Below are 23,673 nucleotides of genomic sequence, written 5' to 3'. Positions count from 1 at the left end.
AGCACCGAATGCTAACCACTAGACGACCAGGAATGTTGAGCTGTTTGATTTTTTCTGTCTTTATCTTTTTCTTTTTCTTTCTTTCTTTCTTTCTTTCTTTCTTTCTTTCTTTCTTTCTTTCTTTCTTTCTTTTTTACCCTTTCCCAATTTTGGAAAAAATGCAAAAAAAAAACCCTTCCCTGGAACTGAATCAAACCAGGCCACAGAGGTTAGAGCACCGAATGCTAACCACTAGACGACCCAGAATGTTGAGCTATTTGATTTTTTCTTTCTTTATCTTTTTCTTTTTCTTTCTTTCTTTCTTTCTTTCTTTCTTTCTTTCTTTTTTTCTTTCTTTCTTTCTTTTCTTTTTTTTCTTTTTTTATTCTTTCTGTATATCTTTTTTTCTGCCCAAGTAAGCATTTTTATTTAATGAGCCCGGATAGCTCAGTCGGTAGAGCATCAGACTTTTAATCTGAGGGTCCAGGGTTCAAGTCCCTGTTTGGGCGAGGCTATCTTTTTTAACCTTCCCCACTTTGTTGGAGAAAATGCAAAAAAAAAACCTTCCCTGGAAGTGAATCAAACCAGTCCACAGCGGTCAGAGCACCGAATGCTAACCACTAGACAACCAGGAATGTTGAGCTGTTTGATTTTTTCTTTCTTTATCTTTTTCTTTTTCTTTCTTTCTTTCTTTCTTTCTTTCTTTCTTTCTTTCTTTCTTTCTTTTTTACCCTTTCCCAATTATGGAAAAAATGCAAAAAAAAAACCTTCCCTGGAAGTGAATCAATCCAGTCCACAGCGGTCAGAGCACCGAATGCTAACCACTAGACGACCAGGAATGTTGAGCTGTTTGATTTTTTCTGTCTTTATCTTTTTCTTTTTCTTTCTTTCTTTCTTTCTTTCTTTCTTTCTTTCTTTCTTTCTTTTTTACCCTTTCCCAATTTTGGAAAAAATGCAAAAAAAAAACCCTTCCCTGGAACTGAATCAAACCAGGCCACAGAGGTTAGAGCACCGAATGCTAACCACTAGACGACCCAGAATGTTGAGCTATTTGATTTTTTCTTTCTTTATCTTTTTCTTTTTCTTTCTTTCTTTCTTTCTTTCTTTCTTTCTTTCTTTCTTTCTTTCTTTCTTTTTCTTTTCTTTTTTTTCTTTTTTTATTCTTTCTGTATATCTTTTTTTCTGCCCAAGTAAGCATTTTTATTTAATGAGCCCGTATAGCTCAGTCGGTAGAGCATCAGACTTTTAATCTGAGGGTCCAGGGTTCAAGTCCCTGTTTGGGCGAGGCTATCTTTTTTAACCTTCCCCACTTTGTTGGAGAAAATGCAAAAAAAAAAACCCTTCCCTGGAACTGAATCAAACCAGGCCACAGAGGTTAGAGCACCGAATGCTAACCACTAGACGACCCGGAATGTTGAGCTATTTGATTTTTTCTTTCTTTATCTTTTTCTTTTTCTTTCTTTCTTTCTTTCTTTCTTTCTTTCTTTCTTTCTTTCTTTCTTTCTTTTCTTTTTTTTCTTTTTTTATTCTTTCTGTATATCTTTTTTTCTGCCCAAGTAAGCATTTTTATTTAATGAGCCCGGATAGCTCAGTCGGTAGAGCATCAGACTTTTAATCTGAGGGTCCAGGGATCAAGTCCCTGTTTGGGCGAGGCTATTTTTTTTAACCTTCCCCACTTTGTTGGAGAAAATGCAAAAAAAAAACCTTCCCTGGAAGTGAATCAAACCAGTCCACAGCGGTCAGAGCACCGAATGCTAACCACTAGACAACCAGGAATGTTGAGCTGTTTGATTTTTTCTTTCTTTATCTTTTTCTTTCTTTCTTTCTTTCTTTCTTTCTTTCTTTCTTTCTTTCTTTCTTTCTTTCTTTCTTTCTTTCTTTCTTTTTTACCCTTTCCCAATTTTGGAAAAAATGCAAAAAAAAAACCCTTCCCTGGAACTGAATCAAACCAGGCCACAGAGGTTAGAGCACCGAATGCTAACCACTAGACGACCCAGAATGTTGAGCTATTTGATTTTTTCTTTCTTTATCTTTTTCTTTTTCTTTCTTTCTTTCTTTCTTTCTTTCTTTCTTTCTTTCTTTTTTTCTTTCTTTCTTTCTTTTCTTTTTTTTCTTTTTTTATTCTTTCTGTATATCTTTTTTTCTGCCCAAGTAAGCATTTTTATTTAATGAGCCCGGATAGCTCAGTCGGTAGAGCATCAGACTTTTAATCTGAGGGTCCAGGGTTCAAGTCCCTGTTTGGGCGAGGCTATCTTTTTTAACCTTCCCCACTTTGTTGGAGAAAATGCAAAAAAAAAACCTTCCCTGGAAGTGAATCAAACCAGTCCACAGCGGTCAGAGCACCGAATGCTAACCACTAGACAACCAGGAATGTTGAGCTGTTTGATTTTTTCTTTCTTTATCTTTTTCTTTTTCTTTCTTTCTTTCTTTCTTTCTTTCTTTCTTTCTTTCTTTCTTTCTTTCTTTCTTTCTTTCTTTCTTTTTTACCCTTTCCCAATTATGGAAAAAATGCAAAAAAAAAACCTTCCCTGGAAGTGAATCAATCCAGTCCACAGCGGTCAGAGCACCGAATGCTAACCACTAGACGACCAGGAATGTTGAGCTGTTTGATTTTTTCTGTCTTTATCTTTTTCTTTTTCTTTCTTTCTTTCTTTCTTTCTTTCTTTCTTTCTTTCTTTCTTTTTTACCCTTTCCCAATTTTGGAAAAAATGCAAAAAAAAAACCCTTCCCTGGAACTGAATCAAACCAGGCCACAGAGGTTAGAGCACCGAATGCTAACCACTAGACGACCCAGAATGTTGAGCTATTTGATTTTTTCTTTCTTTATCTTTTTCTTTTTCTTTCTTTCTTTCTTTCTTTCTTTCTTTCTTTCTTTCTTTCTTTCTTTCTTTCTTTTTCTTTTCTTTTTTTTCTTTTTTTATTCTTTCTGTATATCTTTTTTTCTGCCCAAGTAAGCATTTTTATTTAATGAGCCCGTATAGCTCAGTCGGTAGAGCATCAGACTTTTAATCTGAGGGTCCAGGGTTCAAGTCCCTGTTTGGGCGAGGCTATCTTTTTTAACCTTCCCCACTTTGTTGGAGAAAATGCAAAAAAAAAAACCCTTCCCTGGAACTGAATCAAACCAGGCCACAGAGGTTAGAGCACCGAATGCTAACCACTAGACGACCCGGAATGTTGAGCTATTTGATTTTTTCTTTCTTTATCTTTTTCTTTTTCTTTCTTTCTTTCTTTCTTTCTTTCTTTCTTTCTTTCTTTCTTTCTTTCTTTTCTTTTTTTTCTTTTTTTATTCTTTCTGTATATCTTTTTTTCTGCCCAAGTAAGCATTTTTATTTAATGAGCCCGGATAGCTCAGTCGGTAGAGCATCAGACTTTTAATCTGAGGGTCCAGGGATCAAGTCCCTGTTTGGGCGAGGCTATTTTTTTTAACCTTCCCCACTTTGTTGGAGAAAATGCAAAAAAAAAACCTTCCCTGGAAGTGAATCAAACCAGTCCACAGCGGTCAGAGCACCGAATGCTAACCACTAGACAACCAGGAATGTTGAGCTGTTTGATTTTTTCTTTCTTTATCTTTTTCTTTTTCTTTCTTTCTTTCTTTCTTTCTTTCTTTCTTTCTTTCTTTCTTTCTTTCTTTCTTTCTTTTTTACCCTTTCCCAATTATGGAAAAAATGCAAAAAAAAAACCTTCCCTGGAAGTGAATCAATCCAGTCCACAGCGGTCAGAGCACCGAATGCTAACCACTAGACGACCAGGAATGTTGAGCTGTTTGATTTTTTCTGTCTTTATCTTTTTCTTTTTCTTTCTTTCTTTCTTTCTTTCTTTCTTTCTTTCTTTCTTTCTTTTTTACCCTTTCCCAATTTTGGAAAAAATGCAAAAAAAAAACCCTTCCCTGGAACTGAATCAAACCAGGCCACAGAGGTTAGAGCACCGAATGCTAACCACTAGACGACCCAGAATGTTGAGCTATTTGATTTTTTCTTTCTTTATCTTTTTCTTTTTCTTTCTTTCTTTCTTTCTTTCTTTCTTTCTTTCTTTCTTTCTTTCTTTCTTTCTTTCTTTCTTTCTTTTTCTTTTCTTTTTTTTCTTTTTTTATTCTTTCTGTATATCTTTTTTTCTGCCCAAGTAAGCATTTTTATTTAATGAGCCCGTATAGCTCAGTCGGTAGAGCATCAGACTTTTAATCTGAGGGTCCAGGGTTCAAGTCCCTGTTTGGGCGAGGCTATCTTTTTTAACCTTCCCCACTTTGTTGGAGAAAATGCAAAAAAAAAAACCCTTCCCTGGAACTGAATCAAACCAGGCCACAGAGGTTAGAGCACCGAATGCTAACCACTAGACGACCCGGAATGTTGAGCTATTTGATTTTTTCTTTCTTTATCTTTTTCTTTTTCTTTCTTTCTTTCTTTCTTTCTTTCTTTCTTTCTTTCTTTCTTTCTTTCTTTCTTTCTTTCTTTCTTTCTTTTCTTTTTTTTCTTTTTTTATTCTTTCTGTATATCTTTTTTTCTGCCCAAGTAAGCATTTTTATTTAATGAGCCCGGATAGCTCAGTCGGTAGAGCATCAGACTTTTAATCTGAGGGTCCAGGGTTCAAGTCCCTGTTTGGGCGAGGCTATCTTTTTTAACCTTCCCCACTTTGTTGGAGAAAATGCAAAAAAAAAACCTTCCCTGGAAGTGAATCAAACCAGTCCACAGCGGTCAGAGCACCGAATGCTAACCACTAGACAACCAGGAATGTTGAGCTGTTTGATTTTTTCTTTCTTTATCTTTTTCTTTTTCTTTCTTTCTTTCTTTCTTTCTTTCTTTCTTTCTTTCTTTCTTTCTTTCTTTCTTTCTTTCTTTCTTTCTTTTTTACCCTTTCCCAATTATGGAAAAAATGCAAAAAAAAAACCTTCCCTGGAAGTGAATCAATCCAGTCCACAGCGGTCAGAGCACCGAATGCTAACCACTAGACGACCAGGAATGTTGAGCTGTTTGATTTTTTCTGTCTTTATCTTTTTCTTTTTCTTTCTTTCTTTCTTTCTTTCTTTCTTTCTTTCTTTCTTTCTTTCTTTTTTACCCTTTCCCAATTTTGGAAAAAATGCAAAAAAAAAACCCTTCCCTGGAACTGAATCAAACCAGGCCACAGAGGTTAGAGCACCGAATGCTAACCACTAGACGACCCAGAATGTTGAGCTATTTGATTTTTTCTTTCTTTATCTTTTTCTTTTTCTTTCTTTCTTTCTTTCTTTCTTTCTTTCTTTCTTTCTTTCTTTCTTTCTTTCTTTCTTTTTCTTTTCTTTTTTTTCTTTTTTTATTCTTTCTGTATATCTTTTTTTCTGCCCAAGTAAGCATTTTTATTTAATGAGCCCGTATAGCTCAGTCGGTAGAGCATCAGACTTTTAATCTGAGGGTCCAGGGTTCAAGTCCCTGTTTGGGCGAGGCTATCTTTTTTAACCTTCCCCACTTTGTTGGAGAAAATGCAAAAAAAAAAACCCTTCCCTGGAACTGAATCAAACCAGGCCACAGAGGTTAGAGCACCGAATGCTAACCACTAGACGACCCGGAATGTTGAGCTATTTGATTTTTTCTTTCTTTATCTTTTTCTTTTTCTTTCTTTCTTTCTTTCTTTCTTTCTTTCTTTCTTTCTTTCTTTCTTTTCTTTTTTTTCTTTTTTTATTCTTTCTGTATATCTTTTTTTCTGCCCAAGTAAGCATTTTTATTTAATGAGCCCGGATAGCTCAGTCGGTAGAGCATCAGACTTTTAATCTGAGGGTCCAGGGATCAAGTCCCTGTTTGGGCGAGGCTATTTTTTTTAACCTTCCCCACTTTGTTGGAGAAAATGCAAAAAAAAAACCTTCCCTGGAAGTGAATCAAACCAGTCCACAGCGGTCAGAGCACCGAATGCTAACCACTAGACAACCAGGAATGTTGAGCTGTTTGATTTTTTCTTTCTTTATCTTTTTCTTTTTCTTTCTTTCTTTCTTTCTTTCTTTCTTTCTTTCTTTCTTTCTTTCTTTCTTTCTTTCTTTCTTTCTTTCTTTCTTTCTTTCTTTTTTACCCTTTCCCAATTATGGAAAAAATGCAAAAAAAAAACCTTCCCTGGAAGTGAATCAATCCAGTCCACAGCGGTCAGAGCACCGAATGCTAACCACTAGACGACCAGGAATGTTGAGCTGTTTGATTTTTTCTGTCTTTATCTTTTTCTTTTTCTTTCTTTCTTTCTTTCTTTCTTTCTTTCTTTCTTTCTTTCTTTCTTTTTTACCCTTTCCCAATTTTGGAAAAAATGCAAAAAAAAAACCCTTCCCTGGAACTGAATCAAACCAGGCCACAGAGGTTAGAGCACCGAATGCTAACCACTAGACGACCCAGAATGTTGAGCTATTTGATTTTTTCTTTCTTTATCTTTTTCTTTTTCTTTCTTTCTTTCTTTCTTTCTTTCTTTCTTTCTTTCTTTCTTTCTTTCTTTCTTTTTCTTTTCTTTTTTTTCTTTTTTTATTCTTTCTGTATATCTTTTTTTCTGCCCAAGTAAGCATTTTTATTTAATGAGCCCGTATAGCTCAGTCGGTAGAGCATCAGACTTTTAATCTGAGGGTCCAGGGTTCAAGTCCCTGTTTGGGCGAGGCTATCTTTTTTAACCTTCCCCACTTTGTTGGAGAAAATGCAAAAAAAAAAACCCTTCCCTGGAACTGAATCAAACCAGGCCACAGAGGTTAGAGCACCGAATGCTAACCACTAGACGACCCGGAATGTTGAGCTATTTGATTTTTTCTTTCTTTATCTTTTTCTTTTTCTTTCTTTCTTTCTTTCTTTCTTTCTTTCTTTCTTTCTTTCTTTCTTTCTTTCTTTCTTTCTTTCTTTTTTACCCTTTCCCAATTATGGAAAAAATGCAAAAAAAAAACCTTCCCTGGAAGTGAATCAATCCAGTCCACAGCGGTCAGAGCACCGAATGCTAACCACTAGACGACCAGGAATGTTGAGCTATTTGATTTTTTCTTTCTTTATCTTTTTCTTTTTCTTTCTTTCTTTCTTTCTTTCTTTCTTTTCTTTTTTTCTTTTTTTATTCTTTCTGTATATCTTTTTTTCTGCCCAAGTAAGCGTTTTTATTTAATGAGCCCGGATAGCTCAGTCGGTAGAGCATCAGACTTTTAATCTGAGGGTCCAGGGTTCGGGTCCAGGGTTCAAGTCCCTGTTTGGGCGAGGCTATTTTTTTTAACCTTCCCCACTTTGTTGGAGAAAATGCAAAAAAAAAACCTTCCCTGGAAGTGAATCAAACCAGTCCACAGCGGTCAGAGCACCGAATGCTAACCACTAGACAACCAGGAATGTTGAGCTGTTTGATTTTTTCTTTCTTTATCTTTTTCTTTCTTTCTTTCTTTCTTTCTTTCTTTCTTTCTTTCTTTCTTTCTTTCTTTCTTTTTTACCCTTTCCCAATTTTGGAAAAAATGCAAAAAAAAAAACCCTTCCCTGGAAGTGAATCAAACCAGGCCACAGAGGTTAGAGCACCGAATGCTAACCACTAGACGACCCGGAATGTTGAGCTATTTGATTTTTTCTTTCTTTATCTTTTTCTTTTTCTTTTTCTTTCTTTCTTTCTTTCTTTCTTTCTTTCTTTCTTTCTTTCTTTCTTTCTTTCTTTCTTTCTTTTTTACCCTTTCCCAATTATGGAAAAAATGCAAAAAAAAAACCTTCCCTGGAAGTGAATCAATCCAGTCCACAGCGGTCAGAGCACCGAATGCTAACCACTAGACGACCAGGAATGTTGAGCTGTTTGATTTTTTCTGTCTTTATCTTTTTCTTTTTCTTTCTTTCTTTCTTTCTTTCTTTCTTTCTTTCTTTCTTTCTTTCTTTTTTACCCTTTCCCAATTTTGGAAAAAATGCAAAAAAAAAACCCTTCCCTGGAACTGAATCAAACCAGGCCACAGAGGTTAGAGCACCGAATGCTAACCACTAGACGACCCAGAATGTTGAGCTATTTGATTTTTTCTTTCTTTATCTTTTTCTTTTTCTTTCTTTCTTTCTTTCTTTCTTTCTTTCTTTCTTTCTTTCTTTTTTTCTTTCTTTCTTTCTTTCTTTCTTTCTTTTTCTTTTCTTTTTTTTCTTTTTTTATTCTTTCTGTATATCTTTTTTTCTGCCCAAGTAAGCATTTTTATTTAATGAGCCCGGATAGCTCAGTCGGTAGAGCATCAGACTTTTAATCTGAGGGTCCAGGGTTCAAGTCCTTGTTTGGGCGAGGCTATCTTTTTTAACCTTCCCCACTTTGTTGGAGAAAATGCAAAAAAAAAAACCCTTCCCTGGAACTGAATCAAACCAGGCCACAGAGGTTAGAGCACCGAATGCTAACCACTAGACAACCGGGAATGTTGAGCTATTTGATTTTTTCTTTCTTTATCTTTTTCTTTTTCTTTCTTTCTTTCTTTCTTTCTTTCTTTCTTTCTTTCTTTCTTTCTTTCTTTCTTTCTTTTTTACCCTTTCCCAATTTTGGAAAAAATGCAAAAAAAAAACCCTTCCCTGGAACTGAATCAAACCAGGCCACAGAGGTTAGAGCACCGAATGCTAACCACTAGACGACCAGGAATGTTGAGCTGTTTGATTTTTTCTGTCTTTATCTTTTTCTTTTTCTTTCTTTCTTTCTTTCTTTCTTTCTTTCTTTTTTACCCTTTCCCAATTTTGGAAAAAATGCAAAAAAAAAACCTTCCCTGGAAGTGAATCAATCCAGTCCACAGCGGTCAGAGCACCGAATGCTAACCACTAGACGACCAGGAATGTTGAGCTGTTTGATTTTTTCTGTCTTTATCTTTTTCTTTTTCTTTCTTTCTTTCTTTCTTTCTTTCTTTCTTTCTTTCTTTTTTACCCTTTCCCAATTTTGGAAAAAATGCAAAAAAAAAACCCTTCCCTAGAACTGAATCAAACCAGGCCACAGAGGTTAGAGCACCGAATGCTAACCACTAGACGACCCAGAATGTTGAGCTATTTGATTTTTTCTTTCTTTATCTTTTTCTTTTTCTTTCTTTCTTTCTTTCTTTCTTTCTTTCTTTCTTTCTTTCTTTCTTTCTTTTTCTTTTCTTTTTTTTCTTTTTTTATTCTTTCTGTATATCTTTTTTTCTGCCCAAGTAAGCATTTTTATTTAATGAGCCCGTATAGCTCAGTCGGTAGAGCATCAGACTTTTAATCTGAGGGTCCAGGGTTCAAGTCCCTGTTTGGGCGAGGCTATCTTTTTTAACCTTCCCCACTTTGTTGGAGAAAATGCAAAAAAAAAAACCCTTCCCTGGAACTGAATCAAACCAGGCCACAGAGGTTAGAGCACCGAATGCTAACCACTAGACAACCGGGAATGTTGAGCTATTTGATTTTTTCTTTCTTTATCTTTTTCTTTTTCTTTCTTTCTTTCTTTCTTTCTTTCTTTCTCTTTCTTTCTTTCTTTCTTTCTTTCTTTCTTTTTTACCCTTTCCCAATTATGGAAAAAATGCAAAAAAAAAACCTTCCCTGGAAGTGAATCAATCCAGTCCACAGCGGTCAGAGCACCGAATGCTAACCACTAGACGACCAGGAATGTTGAGCTGTTTGATTTTTTCTGTCTTTATCTTTTTCTTTTTCTTTCTTTCTTTCTTTCTTTCTTTTTCTTTCTTTCTTTCTTTCTTTCTTTCTTTCTTTCTTTTTTACCCTTTCCCAATTTTGGAAAAAATGCAAAAAAAAAACCCTTCCCTGGAACTGAATCAAACCAGGCCACAGAGGTTAGAGCACCGAATGCTAACCACTAGACGACCCAGAATGTTGAGCTATTTGATTTTTTCTTTCTTTATCTTTTTCTTTTTCTTTCTTTCTTTCTTTCTTTCTTTCTTTCTTTCTTTTTTTCTTTCTTTCTTTCTTTTCTTTTTTTTCTTTTTTTATTCTTTCTGTATATCTTTTTTTCTGCCCAAGTAAGCATTTTTATTTAATGAGCCCGGATAGCTCAGTCGGTAGAGCATCAGACTTTTAATCTGAGGGTCCAGGGTTCAAGTCCCTGTTTGGGCGAGGCTATCTTTTTTAACCTTCCCCACTTTGTTGGAGAAAATGCAAAAAAAAAACCTTCCCTGGAAGTGAATCAAACCAGTCCACAGCGGTCAGAGCACCGAATGCTAACCACTAGACAACCAGGAATGTTGAGCTGTTTGATTTTTTCTTTCTTTATCTTTTTCTTTTTCTTTCTTTCTTTCTTTCTTTCTTTCTTTCTTTCTTTCTTTCTTTCTTTTCTTTTTTTTCTTTTTTTATTCTTTCTGTATATCTTTTTTTCTGCCCAAGTAAGCGTTTTTATTTAATGAGCCCGGATAGCTCAGTCGGTAGAGCATCAAACTTTTAATCTGAGGGTCCAGGGTTCAAGTCCCTGTTTGGGCGAGGCTATTTTTTTTAACCTTCCCCACTTTGTTGGAGAAAATGCAAAAAAAAAACCTTCCCTGGAAGTGAATCAAACCAGTCCACAGCGGTCAGAGCACCGAATGCTAACCACTAGACAACCAGGAATGTTGAGCTGTTTGATTTTTTCTTTCTTTATCTTTTTCTTTTTCTTTCTTTCTTTCTTTCTTTCTTTCTTTCTTTCTTTCTTTCTTTCTTTCTTTTTTACCCTTTCCCAATTTTGGAAAAAATGCAAAAAAAAAAACCCTTCCCTGGAACTGAATCAAACCAGGCCACAGAGGTTAGAGCACCGAATGCTAACCACTAGACAACCGGGAATGTTGAGCTGTTTGATTTTTTCTGTCTTTATCTTTTTCTTTTTCTTTCTTTCTTTCTTTCTTTCTTTCTTTCTTTCTTTCTTTCTTTCTTTCTTTTTTACCCTTTCCCAATTTTGGAAAAAATGCAAAAAAAAAACCCTTCCCTGGAACTGAATCAAACCAGGCCACAGAGGTTAGAGCACCGAATGCTAACCACTAGACGACCCAGAATGTTGAGCTATTTGATTTTTTCTTTCTTTATCTTTTTCTTTTTCTTTCTTTCTTTCTTTCTTTCTTTCTTTCTTTTTTTCTTTCTTTCTTTCTTTTCTTTTTTTTCTTTTTTTATTCTTTCTGTATATCTTTTTTTCTGCCCAAGTAAGCATTTTTATTTAATGAGCCCGGATAGCTCAGTCGGTAGAGCATCAGACTTTTAATCTGAGGGTCCAGGGTTCAAGTCCCTGTTTGGGCGAGGCTAACTTTTTTAACCTTCCCCACTTTGTTGGAGAAAATGCAAAAAAAAAACCTTCCCTGGAAGTGAATCAAACCAGTCCACAGCGGTCAGAGCACCGAATGCTAACCACTAGACAACCAGGAATGTTGAGCTGTTTGATTTTTTCTTTCTTTATCTTTTTCTTTTTCTTTCTTTCTTTCTTTCTTTCTTTCTTTCTTTCTTTCTTTCTTTCTTTTTTACCCTTTCCCAATTATGGAAAAAATGCAAAAAAAAACCTTCCCTGGAAGTGAATCAATCCAGTCCACAGCGGTCAGAGCACCGAATGCTAACCACTAGACGACCAGGAATGTTGAGCTGTTTGATTTTTTCTGTCTTTATCTTTTTCTTTTTCTTTCTTTCTTTCTTTCTTTCTTTCTTTCTTTCTTTCTTTCTTTCTTTCTTTCTTTTTTACCCTTTCCCAATTTTGGAAAAAATGCAAAAAAAAAACCCTTCCCTGGAACTGAATCAAACCAGGCCACAGAGGTTAGAGCACCGAATGCTAACCACTAGACGACCCAGAATGTTGAGCTATTTGATTTTTTCTTTCTTTAACTTTTTCTTTTTCTTTCTTTCTTTCTTTCTTTCTTTCTTTCTTTCTTTCTTTCTTTCTTTCTTTTTCTTTTCTTTTTTTTCTTTTTTTATTCTTTCTGTATATCTTTTTTTCTGCCCAAGTAAGCATTTTTATTTAATGAGCCCGGATAGCTCAGTCGGTAGAGCATCAGACTTTTAATCTGAGGGTCCAGGGTTCAAGTCCCTGTTTGGGCGAGGCTAACTTTTTTAACCTTCCCCACTTTGTTGGAGAAAATGCAAAAAAAAAACCTTCCCTGGAAGTGAATCAAACCAGTCCACAGCGGTCAGAGCACCGAATGCTAACCACTAGACAACCAGGAATGTTGAGCTGTTTGATTTTTTCTTTCTTTATCTTTTTCTTTTTCTTTCTTTCTTTCTTTCTTTCTTTCTTTCTTTCTTTCTTTCTTTTTTACCCTTTCCCAATTATGGAAAAAATGCAAAAAAAAACCTTCCCTGGAAGTGAATCAATCCAGTCCACAGCGGTCAGAGCACCGAATGCTAACCACTAGACGACCAGGAATGTTGAGCTGTTTGATTTTTTCTGTCTTTATCTTTTTCTTTTTCTTTCTTTCTTTCTTTCTTTCTTTCTTTCTTTCTTTCTTTCTTTCTTTCTTTCTTTCTTTCTTTCTTTCTTTTTTACCCTTTCCCAATTATGGAAAAAATGCAAAAAAAAACCTTCCCTGGAAGTGAATCAATCCAGTCCACAGCGGTCAGAGCACCGAATGCTAACCACTAGACGACCAGGAATGTTGAGCTGTTTGATTTTTTCTGTCTTTATCTTTTTCTTTTTCTTTCTTTCTTTCTTTCTTTCTTTCTTTCTTTCTTTCTTTCTTTCTTTCTTTCTTTCTTTTTTACCCTTTCCCAATTTTGGAAAAAATGCAAAAAAAAAACCCTTCCCTGGAACTGAATCAAACCAGGCCACAGAGGTTAGAGCACCGAATGCTAACCACTAGACGACCCAGAATGTTGAGCTATTTGATTTTTTCTTTCTTTAACTTTTTCTTTTTCTTTCTTTCTTTCTTTCTTTCTTTCTTTCTTTCTTTCTTTCTTTCTTTTTCTTTTCTTTTTTTTCTTTTTTTATTCTTTCTGTATATCTTTTTTTCTGCCCAAGTAAGCATTTTTATTTAATGAGCCCGGATAGCTCAGTCGGTAGAGCATCAGACTTTTAATCTGAGGGTCCAGGGTTCAAGTCCCTGTTTGGGCGAGGCTATCTTTTTTAACCTTCCCCACTTTGTTGGAGAAAATGCAAAAAAAAAACCTTCCCTGGAAGTGAATCAAACCAGTCCACAGCGGTCAGAGCACCGAATGCTAACCACTAGACAACCAGGAATGTTGAGCTGTTTGATTTTTTCTTTCTTTATCTTTTTCTTTTTCTTTCTTTCTTTCTTTCTTTCTTTCTTTCTTTCTTTCTTTCTTTCTTTTTTACCCTTTCCCAATTATGGAAAAAATGCAAAAAAAAACCTTCCCTGGAAGTGAATCAATCCAGTCCACAGCGGTCAGAGCACCGAATGCTAACCACTAGACGACCAGGAATGTTGAGCTGTTTGATTTTTTCTGTCTTTATCTTTTTCTTTTTCTTTCTTTCTTTCTTTCTTTCTTTCTTTCTTTCTTTCTTTCTTTCTTTCTTTCTTTCTTTCTTTCTTTTTTACCCTTTCCCAATTTTGGAAAAAATGCAAAAAAAAAACCCTTCCCTGGAACTGAATCAAACCAGGCCACAGAGGTTAGAGCACCGAATGCTAACCACTAGACGACCCAGAATGTTGAGCTATTTGATTTTTTCTTTCTTTAACTTTTTCTTTTTCTTTCTTTCTTTCTTTCTTTCTTTCTTTCTTTCTTTCTTTCTTTCTTTCTTTTTCTTTTCTTTTTTTTCTTTTTTTATTCTTTCTGTATATCTTTTTTTCTGCCCAAGTAAGCATTTTTATTTAATGAGCCCGGATAGCTCAGTCGGTAGAGCATCAGACTTTTAATCTGAGGGTCCAGGGTTCAAGTCCCTGTTTGGGCAAGGCTAACTTTTTTAACCTTCCCCACTTTGTTGGAGAAAATGCAAAAAAAAAACCTTCCCTGGAAGTGAATCAAACCAGTCCACAGCGGTCAGAGCACCGAATGCTAACCACTAGACAACCAGGAATGTTGAGCTGTTTGATTTTTTCTTTCTTTATCTTTTTCTTTTTCTTTCTTTCTTTCTTTCTTTCTTTCTTTCTTTCTTTCTTTCTTTTTTACCCTTTCCCAATTATGGAAAAAATGCAAAAAAAAACCTTCCCTGGAAGTGAATCAATCCAGTCCACAGCGGTCAGAGCACCGAATGCTAACCACTAGACGACCAGGAATGTTGAGCTGTTTGATTTTTTCTGTCTTTATCTTTTTCTTTCTTTCTTTCTTTCTTTCTTTCTTTCTTTCTTTCTTTCTTTCTTTCTTTCTTTCTTTCTTTCTTTTTTACCCTTTCCCAATTATGGAAAAAATGCAAAAAAAAACCTTCCCTGGAAGTGAATCAATCCAGTCCACAGCGGTCAGAGCACCGAATGCTAACCACTAGACGACCAGGAATGTTGAGCTGTTTGATTTTTTCTGTCTTTATCTTTTTCTTTTTCTTTCTTTCTTTCTTTCTTTCTTTCTTTCTTTCTTTCTTTCTTTCTTTCTTTTTTACCCTTTCCCAATTTTGGAAAAAATGCAAAAAAAAAACCCTTCCCTGGAACTGAATCAAACCAGGCCACAGAGGTTAGAGCACCGAATGCTAACCACTAGACGACCCAGAATGTTGAGCTATTTGATTTTTTCTTTCTTTAACTTTTTCTTTTTCTTTCTTTCTTTCTTTCTTTCTTTCTTTCTTTCTTTCTTTCTTTCTTTCTTTCTTTCTTTCTTTCTTTCTTTTTCTTTTCTTTTTTTTCTTTTTTTATTCTTTCTGTATATCTTTTTTTCTGCCCAAGTAAGCATTTTTATTTAATGAGCCCGGATAGCTCAGTCGGTAGAGCATCAGACTTTTAATCTGAGGGTCCAGGGTTCAAGTCCCTGTTTGGGCGAGGCTATCTTTTTTAACCTTCCCCACTTTGTTGGAGAAAATGCAAAAAAAAAACCTTCCCTGGAAGTGAATCAAACCAGTCCACAGCGGTCAGAGCACCGAATGCTAACCACTAGACAACCAGGAATGTTGAGCTATTTGATTTTTTCTTTCTTTATCTTTTTCTTTTTCTTTCTTTCTTTCTTTCTTTCTTTCTTTCTTTCTTTTTTACCCTTTCCCAATTATGGAAAAAATGCAAAAAAAAACCTTCCCTGGAAGTGAATCAATCCAGTCCACAGCGGTCAGAGCACCGAATGCTAACCACTAGACGACCAGGAATGTTGAGCTGTTTGATTTTTTCTGTCTTTATCTTTTTCTTTTTCTTTCTTTCTTTCTTTCTTTCTTTCTTTCTTTCTTTCTTTCTTTCTTTCTTTCTTTCTTTCTTTCTTTCTTTTTTACCCTTTCCCAATTTTGGAAAAAATGCAAAAAAAAAACCCTTCCCTGGAACTGAATCAAACCAGGCCACAGAGGTTAGAGCACCGAATGCTAACCACTAGACGACCCAGAATGTTGAGCTATTTGATTTTTTCTTTCTTTAACTTTTTCTTTTTCTTTCTTTCTTTCTTTCTTTCTTTCTTTCTTTCTTTCTTTCTTTCTTTCTTTCTTTCTTTCTTTTTCTTTTCTTTTTTTTCTTTTTTTATTCTTTCTGTATATCTTTTTTTCTGCCCAAGTAAGCATTTTTATTTAATGAGCCCGGATAGCTCAGTCGGTAGAGCATCAGACTTTTAATCTGAGGGTCCAGGGTTCAAGTCCCTGTTTGGGCGAGGCTAACTTTTTTAACCTTCCCCACTTTGTTGGAGAAAATGCAAAAAAAAAACCTTCCCTGGAAGTGAATCAAACCAGTCCACAGCGGTCAGAGCACCGAATGCTAACCACTAGACAACCAGGAATGTTGAGCTGTTTGATTTTTTCTTTCTTTATCTTTTTCTTTTTCTTTCTTTCTTTCTTTCTTTCTTTCTTTCTTTCTTTCTTTTTTACCCTTTCCCAATTATGGAAAAAATGCAAAAAAAAACCTTCCCTGGAAGTGAATCAATCCAGTCCACAGCGGTCAGAGCACCGAATGCTAACCACTAGACGACCAGGAATGTTGAGCTGTTTGATTTTTTCTGTCTTTATCTTTTTCTTTTTCTTTCTTTCTTTCTTTCTTTCTTTCTTTCTTTCTTTCTTTCTTTCTTTCTTTCTTTCTTTCTTTCTTTTTTACCCTTTCCCAATTATGGAAAAAATGCAAAAAAAAACCTTCCCTGGAAGTGAATCAATCCAGTCCACAGCGGTCAGAGCACCGAATGCTAACCACTAGACGACCAGGAATGTTGAGCTGTTTGATTTTTTCTGTCTTTATCTTTTTCTTTTTCTTTCTTTCTTTCTTTCTTTCTTTCTTTCTTTCTTTCTTTCTTTCTTTTTTACCCTTTCCCAATTTTGGAAAAAATGCAAAAAAAAAACCCTTCCCTGGAACTGAATCAAACCAGGCCACAGAGGTTAGAGCACCGAATGCTAACCACTAGACGACCCAGAATGTTGAGCTATTTGATTTTTTCTTTCTTTAACTTTTTCTTTTTCTTTCTTTCTTTCTTTCTTTCTTTCTTTCTTTCTTTCTTTTTCTTTTCTTTTTTTTCTTTTTTTATTCTTTCTGTATATCTTTTTTTCTGCCCAAGTAAGCATTTTTATTTAATGAGCCCGGATAGCTCAGTCGGTAGAGCATCAGACTTTTAATCTGAGGGTCCAGGGTTCAAGTCCCTGTTTGGGCGAGGCTATCTTTTTTAACCTTCCCCACTTTGTTGGAGAAAATGCAAAAAAAAAACCTTCCCTGGAAGTGAATCAAACCAGTCCACAGCGGTCAGAGCACCGAATGCTAACCACTAGACAACCAGGAATGTTGAGCTGTTTGATTTTTTCTTTCTTTATCTTTTTCTTTTTCTTTTTCTTTCTTTCTTTCTTTCTTTCTTTCTTTCTTTCTTTCTTTCTTTCTTTCTTTTTTACCCTTTCCCAATTTTGGAAAAAATGCAAAAAAAAAAACCCTTCCCTGGAACTGAATCAAACCAGGCCACAGAGGTTAGAGCACCGAATGCTAACCACTAGACAACCGGGAATGTTGAGCTATTTGATTTTTTCTTTCTTTATCTTTTTCTTTTTCTTTCTTTCTTTCTTTCTTTCTTTCTTTCTTTCTTTCTTTCTTTCTTTCTTTCTTTCTTTCTTTTTTACCCTTTCCCAATTATGGAAAAAATGCAAAAAAAAAACCTTCCCTGGAAGTGAATCAATCCAGTCCACAGCGGTCAGAGCACCGAATGCTAACCACTAGACGACCAGGAATGTTGAGCTGTTTGATTTTTTCTGTCTTTATCTTTTTCTTTTTCTTTCTTTCTTTCTTTCTTTCTTTCTTTCTTTCTTTCTTTCTTTCTTTCTTTCTTTCTTTTTTACCCTTTCCCAATTTTGGAAAAAATGCAAAAAAAAAACCCTTCCCTGGAACTGAATCAAACCAGGCCACAGAGGTTAGAGCACCGAATGCTAACCACTAGACGACCCAGAATGTTGAGCTATTTGATTTTTTCTTTCTTTATCTTTTTCTTTTTCTTTCTTTCTTTCTTTCTTTCTTTCTTTCTTTTTTTCTTTCTTTCTTTCTTTCTTTCTTTTCTTTTTTTTCTTTTTTTATTCTTTCTGTATATCTTTTTTTCTGCCCAAGTAAGCATTTTTATTTAATGAGCCCGGATAGCTCAGTCGGTAGAGCATCAGACTTTTAATCTGAGGGTCCAGGGTTCAAGTCCCTGTTTGGGCGAGGCTAACTTTTTTAACCTTCCCCACTTTGTTGGAGAAAATGCAAAAAAAAAACCTTCCCTGGAAGTGAATCAAACCAGTCCACAGCGGTCAGAGCACCGAATGCTAACCACTAGACAACCAGGAATGTTGAGCTGTTTGATTTTTTCTTTCTTTATCTTTTTCTTTTTCTTTCTTTCTTTCTTTCTTTCTTTCTTTCTTTCTTTCTTTCTTTTCTTTTTTACCCTTTCCCAATTTTGGAAAAAATGCAAAAAAAAAAACCCTTCCCTGGAACTGAATCAAACCAGGCCACAGAGGTTAGAGCACCGAATGCTAACCACTAGACAACCGGGAATGTTGAGCTATTTGATTTTTTCTTTCTTTATCTTTTTCTTTTTCTTTCTTTCTTTCTTTCTTTCTTTCTTTCTTTCTTTCTTTCTTTCTTTCTTTCTTTCTTTCTTTCTTTCTTTCTTTCTTTCTTTCTTTTTTACCCTTTCCCAATTATGGAAAAAATGCAAAAAAAAAACCTTCCCTGGAAGTGAATCAATCCAGTCCACAGCGGTCAGACAACCGAATGCTAACCACTAGACGACCAGGAATGTTGAACTGTTTGATTTTTTCTGTCTTTATCTTTTTCTTTTTCTTTCTTTCTTTCTTTCTTTCTTTCTTTCTTTCTTTCTTTCTTTCTTTTTTTTTTACCCTTTCCCAATTTTGGAAAAAATGCAAAAAAAAAACCCTTCCCTGGAACTGAATCAAACCAGGCCACAGAGGTTAGAGCACCGAATGCTAACCACTAGACGACCCAGAATGTTGAGCTATTTGATTTTTTCTTTCTTTATCTTTTTCTTTTTCTTTCTTTCTTTCTTTCTTTCTTTCTTTCTTTCTTTTTTTCTTTCTTTCTTTCTTTTCTTTTTTTTCTTTTTTTATTCTTTCTGTATATCTTTTTTTCTGCCCAAGTAAGCATTTTTATTTAATGAGCCCGGATAGCTCAGTCGGTAGAGCATCAGACTTTTAATCTGAGGGTCCAGGGTTCAAGTCCCTGTTTGGGCGAGGCTATCTTTTTTAACCTTCCCCACTTTGTTGGAGAAAATGCAAAAAAAAAACCTTCCCTGGAAGTGAATCAAACCAGTCCACAGCGGTCAGAGCACCGAATGCTAACCACTAGACAACCAGGAATGTTGAGCTGTTTGATTTTTTCTTTCTTTATCTTTTTCTTTCTTTCTTTCTTTCTTTCTTTATTTTTTACCCTTTCCCAATTTTGGAAGAAATGCAAAAATAAAACCCTTCCCTGGAAGTGAATCAAACCAGGCCACAGAGGTTAGAGCACCGAATGCTAACCACTAGACGACCCGGAATGTTGAGCTATTTGATTTTTTCTTTCTTTATCTTTTTCTTTTTCTTTCTTTCTTTCTTTCTTTCTTTCTTTCTTTCTTTCTTTTCTTTTTTTTCTTTTTTTATTCTTTCTGTATATCTTTTTTTCTGCCCAAGTAAGCATTTTTATTTAATGAGCCCGGATAGCTCAGTCGGTAGAGCATCAGACTTTTAATCTGAGGGTCCAGGGTTCAAGTCCCTGTTTGGGCGAGGCTATCTTTTTTAACCTTCCCCACTTTGTTGGAGAAAATGCAAAAAAAAAACCTTCCCTGGAAGTGAATCAAACCAGTCCACAGCGGTCAGAGCACCGAATGCTAACCACTAGACAACCAGGAATGTTGAGCTGTTTGATTTTTTCTTTCTTTATCTTTTTCTTTTTCTTTCTTTCTTTCTTTCTTTCTTTCTTTCTTTCTTTCTTTTTTACCCTTTCCCAATTTTGGAAAAAATGCAAAAATAAAACCCTTCCCTGGAAGTGAATCAAACCAGGCCACAGAGGTTAGAGCACCGAATGCTAACCACTAGACGACCCGGAATGTTGAGCTATTTGATTTTTTCTTTCTTTATGTTTTTCTTTTTCTTTCTTTCTTTCTTTCTTTCTTTCTTTCTTTTCTTTTTTTTCTTTTTTACCCTTTCCCAATTTTGGAAAAAATGCAAAAATAAAACCCTTCCCTGGAAGTGAATCAAACCAGGCCACAGAGGTTAGAGCACCGAATGCTAACCACTAGACGACCCGGAATGTTGAGCTATTTGATTTTTTCTTTCTTTATCTTTTTCTTTTTCTTTCTTTCTTTCTTTCTTTCTTTCTTTCTTTCTTTCTTTCTTTCTTTCTTTTCTTTTTTTTCTTTTTTTATTCTTTCTGTATATCTTTTTTTCTGCCCAAGTAAGCATTTTTATTTAATGAGCCCGGATAGCTCAGTCGGTAGAGCATCAGACTTTTAATCTGAGGGTCCAGGGATCAAGTCCCTGTTTGGGCGAGGCTATTTTTTTTAACCTTCCCCACTTTGTTGGAGAAAATGCAAAAAAAAAACCTTCCCTGGAAGTGAATCAAACCAGTCCACAGCGGTCAGAGCACCGAATGCTAACCACTAGACAACCAGGAATGTTGAGCTGTTTGATTTTTTCTTTCTTTATCTTTTTCTTTTTCTTTCTTTCTTTCTTTCTTTCTTTCTTTCTTTCTTTCTTTCTTTCTTTTTTACCCTTACCCAATTTTGGAAAAAATGCAAAAATAAAACCCTTCCCTGGAAGTGAATCAAACCAGGCCACAGAGGTTAGAGCACCGAATGCTAACCACTAGACGACCCGGAATGTTGAGCTATTTGATTTTTTGTTTCTTTATCTTTTTCTTTTTCTTTCTTTCTTTCTTTCTTTCTTTCTTTTCTTTTTTTTCTTTTTTTATTCTTTCTGTATATCTTTTTTTCTGCCCAAGTAAGCGTTTTTTATTTAATGAGCCCGGATAGCTCAGTCGGTAGAGCATCAGACTTTTAATCTGAGGGTCCAGGGTTCAAGTCCCTGTTTGGGCGAGGCTATTTTTTTTAACCTTCCCCACTTTGTTGGAGAAAATGCAAAAAAAAAAACCTTCCCTGGAAGTGAATCAAACCAGTCCACAGCGGTCAGAGCACCGAATGCTAACCACTAGACAACCAGGAATGTTGAGCTGTTTGATTTTTTCTTTCTTTATCTTTTTCTTTTTCTTTCTTTCTTTCTTTCTTTCTTTCTTTCTTTCTTTCTTTTCTTTTTTTTCTTTCTTTATTCTTTCTGTATATCTTTTTTTCTGCCCAAGTAAGCGTTTTTATTTAATGAGCCCGGATAGCTCAGTCGGTAGAGCATCAGACTTTTAATCTGAGGGTCCAGGGTTCAAGGTCCTGTTTGGGCGAGGCTATTTTTTTTAACCTTCCCCACTTTGTTGGAGAAAATGCAAAAAAAAAACCTTCCCTGGAAGTGAATCAAACCAGTCCACAGCGGTCAGAGCACCGAATGCTAACCACTAGACAACCAGGAATGTTGAGCTGTTTGATTTTTTCTTTCTTTATCTTTTTCTCTTTCTTTCTTTCTTTCTTTCTTTCTTTCTTTCTTTCTTTCTTTCTTTCTTTCTTTCTTTCTTTCTTTCTTTCTTTCTTTCTTTTTTACCCTTTCCCAATTATGGAAAAAATGCAAAAAAAAAACCTTCCCTGGAAGTGAATCAATCCAGTCCACAGCGGTCAGACAACCGAATGCTAACCACTAGACGACCAGGAATGTTGAACTGTTTGATTTTTTCTGTCTTTATCTTTTTCTTTTTCTTTCTTTCTTTCTTTCTTTCTTTCTTTCTTTCTTTCTTTCTTTCTTTTTTTTTTACCCTTTCCCAATTTTGGAAAAAATGCAAAAAAAAAACCCTTCCCTGGAACTGAATCAAACCAGGCCACAGAGGTTAGAGCACCGAATGCTAACCACTAGACGACCCAGAATGTTGAGCTATTTGATTTTTTCTTTCTTTATCTTTTTCTTTTTCTTTCTTTCTTTCTTTCTTTCTTTCTTTCTTTCTTTTTTTCTTTCTTTCTTTCTTTTCTTTTTTTTCTTTTTTTATTCTTTCTGTATATCTTTTTTTCTGCCCAAGTAAGCATTTTTATTTAATGAGCCCGGATAGCTCAGTCGGTAGAGCATCAGACTTTTAATCTGAGGGTCCAGGGTTCAAGTCCCTGTTTGGGCGAGGCTATCTTTTTTAACCTTCCCCACTTTGTTGGAGAAAATGCAAAAAAAAAACCTTCCCTGGAAGTGAATCAAACCAGTCCACAGCGGTCAGAGCACCGAATGCTAACCACTAGACAACCAGGAATGTTGAGCTGTTTGATTTTTTCTTTCTTTATCTTTTTCTTTCTTTCTTTCTTTCTTTCTTTATTTTTTACCCTTTCCCAATTTTGGAAGAAATGCAAAAATAAAACCCTTCCCTGGAAGTGAATCAAACCAGGCCACAGAGGTTAGAGCACCGAATGCTAACCACTAGACGACCCGGAATGTTGAGCTATTTGATTTTTTCTTTCTTTATCTTTTTCTTTTTCTTTCTTTCTTTCTTTCTTTCTTTCTTTCTTTCTTTCTTTTCTTTTTTTTCTTTTTTTATTCTTTCTGTATATCTTTTTTTCTGCCCAAGTAAGCATTTTCATTTAATGAGCCCGGATAGCTCAGTCGGTAGAGCATCAGACTTTTAATCTGAGGGTCCAGGGTTCAAGTCCCTGTTTGGGCGAGGCTATCTTTTTTAACCTTCCCCACTTTGTTGGAGAAAATGCAAAAAAAAAACCTTCCCTGGAAGTGAATCAAACCAGTCCACAGCGGTCAGAGCACCGAATGCTAACCACTAGACAACCAGGAATGTTGAGCTGTTTGATTTTTTCTTTCTTTATCTTTTTCTTTTTCTTTCTTTCTTTCTTTCTTTCTTTCTTTCTTTCTTTCTTTCTTTTTTACCCTTTCCCAATTTTGGAAAAAATGCAAAAATAAAACCCTTCCCTGGAAGTGAATCAAACCAGGCCACAGAGGTTAGAGCACCGAATGCTAACCACTAGACGACCCGGAATGTTGAGCTATTTGATTTTTTCTTTCTTTATGTTTTTCTTTTTCTTTCTTTCTTTCTTTCTTTCTTTCTTTTCTTTTTTTTCTTTTTTACCCTTTCCCAATTTTGGAAAAAATGCAAAAATAAAACCCTTCCCTGGAAGTGAATCAAACCAGGCCACAGAGGTTAGAGCACCGAATGCTAACCACTAGACGACCCGGAATGTTGAGCTATTTGATTTTTTCTTTCTTTATCTTTTTCTTTTTCTTTCTTTCTTTCTTTCTTTCTTTCTTTCTTTCTTTCTTTCTTTCTTTCTTTTCTTTTTTTTCTTTTTTTATTCTTTCTGTATATCTTTTTTTCTGCCCAAGTAAGCATTTTTATTTAATGAGCCCGGATAGCTCAGTCGGTAGAGCATCAGACTTTTAATCTGAGGGTCCAGGGATCAAGTCCCTGTTTGGGCGAGGCTATTTTTTTTAACCTTCCCCACTTTGTTGGAGAAAATGCAAAAAAAAAACCTTCCCTGGAAGTGAATCAAACCAGTCCACAGCGGTCAGAGCACCGAATGCTAACCACTAGACAACCAGGAATGTTGAGCTGTTTGATTTTTTCTTTCTTTATCTTTTTCTTTTTCTTTCTTTCTTTCTTTCTTTCTTTCTTTCTTTCTTTCTTTCTTTCTTTTTTACCCTTACCCAATTTTGGAAAAAATGCAAAAATAAAACCCTTCCCTGGAAGTGAATCAAACCAGGCCACAGAGGTTAGAGCACCGAATGCTAACCACTAGACGACCCGGAATGTTGAGCTATTTGATTTTTTGTTTCTTTATCTTTTTCTTTTTCTTTCTTTCTTTCTTTCTTTCTTTCTTTTCTTTTTTTTCTTTTTTTATTCTTTCTGTATATCTTTTTTTCTGCCCAAGTAAGCGTTTTTTATTTAATGAGCCCGGATAGCTCAGTCGGTAGAGCATCAGACTTTTAATCTGAGGGTCCAGGGTTCAAGTCCCTGTTTGGGCGAGGCTATTTTTTTTAACCTTCCCCACTTTGTTGGAGAAAATGCAAAAAAAAAACCTTCCCTGGAAGTGAATCAAACCAGTCCACAGCGGTCAGAGCACCGAATGCTAACCACTAGACAACCAGGAATGTTGAGCTGTTTGATTTTTTCTTTCTTTATCTTTTTCTTTTTCTTTCTTTCTTTCTTTCTTTCTTTCTTTCTTTCTTTCTTTTCTTTTTTTTCTTTCTTTATTCTTTCTGTATATCTTTTTTTCTGCCCAAGTAAGCGTTTTTATTTAA

The 23,673-nt window shown here is 35.3% G+C and overlaps 31 non-coding genes across 31 annotated transcripts; all 31 read left to right on the top strand.

Moving 5' to 3' along the window:
• Positions 1–415: 415 nt before the first annotated feature.
• Positions 416–488, top strand: trnak-uuu (transfer RNA lysine (anticodon UUU)). The gene has a single exon. It is a non-coding gene; the product is annotated as a tRNA-Lys (tRNA).
• Positions 489–1,190: 702 nt separating this feature from the next.
• trnak-uuu (transfer RNA lysine (anticodon UUU)) lies at positions 1,191–1,263 on the top strand. Its single transcript has one exon. It is a non-coding gene; the product is annotated as a tRNA-Lys (tRNA).
• Positions 1,264–1,556: 293 nt separating this feature from the next.
• Positions 1,557–1,629, top strand: trnak-uuu (transfer RNA lysine (anticodon UUU)). Its single transcript has one exon. It is a non-coding gene; the product is annotated as a tRNA-Lys (tRNA).
• A 522-nt stretch (positions 1,630–2,151) lies between these two features.
• Positions 2,152–2,224, top strand: trnak-uuu (transfer RNA lysine (anticodon UUU)). Its single transcript has one exon. It is a non-coding gene; the product is annotated as a tRNA-Lys (tRNA).
• Positions 2,225–2,950: 726 nt separating this feature from the next.
• Positions 2,951–3,023, top strand: trnak-uuu (transfer RNA lysine (anticodon UUU)). The gene has a single exon. It is a non-coding gene; the product is annotated as a tRNA-Lys (tRNA).
• A 293-nt stretch (positions 3,024–3,316) lies between these two features.
• trnak-uuu (transfer RNA lysine (anticodon UUU)) lies at positions 3,317–3,389 on the top strand. The gene has a single exon. It is a non-coding gene; the product is annotated as a tRNA-Lys (tRNA).
• A 730-nt stretch (positions 3,390–4,119) lies between these two features.
• trnak-uuu (transfer RNA lysine (anticodon UUU)) lies at positions 4,120–4,192 on the top strand. Its single transcript has one exon. It is a non-coding gene; the product is annotated as a tRNA-Lys (tRNA).
• Positions 4,193–4,505: 313 nt separating this feature from the next.
• Positions 4,506–4,578, top strand: trnak-uuu (transfer RNA lysine (anticodon UUU)). Its single transcript has one exon. It is a non-coding gene; the product is annotated as a tRNA-Lys (tRNA).
• Positions 4,579–5,316: 738 nt separating this feature from the next.
• On the top strand, positions 5,317–5,389 carry trnak-uuu (transfer RNA lysine (anticodon UUU)). Its single transcript has one exon. It is a non-coding gene; the product is annotated as a tRNA-Lys (tRNA).
• Positions 5,390–5,678: 289 nt separating this feature from the next.
• On the top strand, positions 5,679–5,751 carry trnak-uuu (transfer RNA lysine (anticodon UUU)). The gene has a single exon. It is a non-coding gene; the product is annotated as a tRNA-Lys (tRNA).
• Positions 5,752–6,497: 746 nt separating this feature from the next.
• On the top strand, positions 6,498–6,570 carry trnak-uuu (transfer RNA lysine (anticodon UUU)). Its single transcript has one exon. It is a non-coding gene; the product is annotated as a tRNA-Lys (tRNA).
• A 1,538-nt stretch (positions 6,571–8,108) lies between these two features.
• trnak-uuu (transfer RNA lysine (anticodon UUU)) lies at positions 8,109–8,181 on the top strand. Its single transcript has one exon. It is a non-coding gene; the product is annotated as a tRNA-Lys (tRNA).
• Positions 8,182–9,082: 901 nt separating this feature from the next.
• On the top strand, positions 9,083–9,155 carry trnak-uuu (transfer RNA lysine (anticodon UUU)). The gene has a single exon. It is a non-coding gene; the product is annotated as a tRNA-Lys (tRNA).
• A 734-nt stretch (positions 9,156–9,889) lies between these two features.
• On the top strand, positions 9,890–9,962 carry trnak-uuu (transfer RNA lysine (anticodon UUU)). The gene has a single exon. It is a non-coding gene; the product is annotated as a tRNA-Lys (tRNA).
• A 287-nt stretch (positions 9,963–10,249) lies between these two features.
• On the top strand, positions 10,250–10,322 carry trnak-uuu (transfer RNA lysine (anticodon UUU)). Its single transcript has one exon. It is a non-coding gene; the product is annotated as a tRNA-Lys (tRNA).
• A 710-nt stretch (positions 10,323–11,032) lies between these two features.
• trnak-uuu (transfer RNA lysine (anticodon UUU)) lies at positions 11,033–11,105 on the top strand. Its single transcript has one exon. It is a non-coding gene; the product is annotated as a tRNA-Lys (tRNA).
• A 713-nt stretch (positions 11,106–11,818) lies between these two features.
• Positions 11,819–11,891, top strand: trnak-uuu (transfer RNA lysine (anticodon UUU)). Its single transcript has one exon. It is a non-coding gene; the product is annotated as a tRNA-Lys (tRNA).
• Positions 11,892–12,827: 936 nt separating this feature from the next.
• On the top strand, positions 12,828–12,900 carry trnak-uuu (transfer RNA lysine (anticodon UUU)). The gene has a single exon. It is a non-coding gene; the product is annotated as a tRNA-Lys (tRNA).
• A 725-nt stretch (positions 12,901–13,625) lies between these two features.
• trnak-uuu (transfer RNA lysine (anticodon UUU)) lies at positions 13,626–13,698 on the top strand. Its single transcript has one exon. It is a non-coding gene; the product is annotated as a tRNA-Lys (tRNA).
• Positions 13,699–14,640: 942 nt separating this feature from the next.
• On the top strand, positions 14,641–14,713 carry trnak-uuu (transfer RNA lysine (anticodon UUU)). Its single transcript has one exon. It is a non-coding gene; the product is annotated as a tRNA-Lys (tRNA).
• Positions 14,714–15,442: 729 nt separating this feature from the next.
• trnak-uuu (transfer RNA lysine (anticodon UUU)) lies at positions 15,443–15,515 on the top strand. Its single transcript has one exon. It is a non-coding gene; the product is annotated as a tRNA-Lys (tRNA).
• Positions 15,516–16,423: 908 nt separating this feature from the next.
• Positions 16,424–16,496, top strand: trnak-uuu (transfer RNA lysine (anticodon UUU)). The gene has a single exon. It is a non-coding gene; the product is annotated as a tRNA-Lys (tRNA).
• Positions 16,497–17,448: 952 nt separating this feature from the next.
• On the top strand, positions 17,449–17,521 carry trnak-uuu (transfer RNA lysine (anticodon UUU)). The gene has a single exon. It is a non-coding gene; the product is annotated as a tRNA-Lys (tRNA).
• A 955-nt stretch (positions 17,522–18,476) lies between these two features.
• Positions 18,477–18,549, top strand: trnak-uuu (transfer RNA lysine (anticodon UUU)). Its single transcript has one exon. It is a non-coding gene; the product is annotated as a tRNA-Lys (tRNA).
• Positions 18,550–19,007: 458 nt separating this feature from the next.
• Positions 19,008–19,080, top strand: trnak-uuu (transfer RNA lysine (anticodon UUU)). Its single transcript has one exon. It is a non-coding gene; the product is annotated as a tRNA-Lys (tRNA).
• Positions 19,081–19,771: 691 nt separating this feature from the next.
• trnak-uuu (transfer RNA lysine (anticodon UUU)) lies at positions 19,772–19,844 on the top strand. Its single transcript has one exon. It is a non-coding gene; the product is annotated as a tRNA-Lys (tRNA).
• A 473-nt stretch (positions 19,845–20,317) lies between these two features.
• On the top strand, positions 20,318–20,390 carry trnak-uuu (transfer RNA lysine (anticodon UUU)). Its single transcript has one exon. It is a non-coding gene; the product is annotated as a tRNA-Lys (tRNA).
• Positions 20,391–21,483: 1,093 nt separating this feature from the next.
• Positions 21,484–21,556, top strand: trnak-uuu (transfer RNA lysine (anticodon UUU)). Its single transcript has one exon. It is a non-coding gene; the product is annotated as a tRNA-Lys (tRNA).
• A 458-nt stretch (positions 21,557–22,014) lies between these two features.
• trnak-uuu (transfer RNA lysine (anticodon UUU)) lies at positions 22,015–22,087 on the top strand. Its single transcript has one exon. It is a non-coding gene; the product is annotated as a tRNA-Lys (tRNA).
• Positions 22,088–22,778: 691 nt separating this feature from the next.
• trnak-uuu (transfer RNA lysine (anticodon UUU)) lies at positions 22,779–22,851 on the top strand. Its single transcript has one exon. It is a non-coding gene; the product is annotated as a tRNA-Lys (tRNA).
• A 473-nt stretch (positions 22,852–23,324) lies between these two features.
• trnak-uuu (transfer RNA lysine (anticodon UUU)) lies at positions 23,325–23,397 on the top strand. The gene has a single exon. It is a non-coding gene; the product is annotated as a tRNA-Lys (tRNA).
• The last annotated feature ends 276 nt before the right edge of the window (positions 23,398–23,673 follow it).

Source organism: Acipenser ruthenus, chromosome 23, assembly GCF_902713425.1.
Source record: "Acipenser ruthenus chromosome 23, fAciRut3.2 maternal haplotype, whole genome shotgun sequence".
In the NCBI taxonomy this organism is placed as follows: Eukaryota; Metazoa; Chordata; class Actinopteri; order Acipenseriformes; family Acipenseridae; genus Acipenser; species Acipenser ruthenus.
This window is presented reverse-complemented; position numbering and strand designations above follow the sequence as displayed.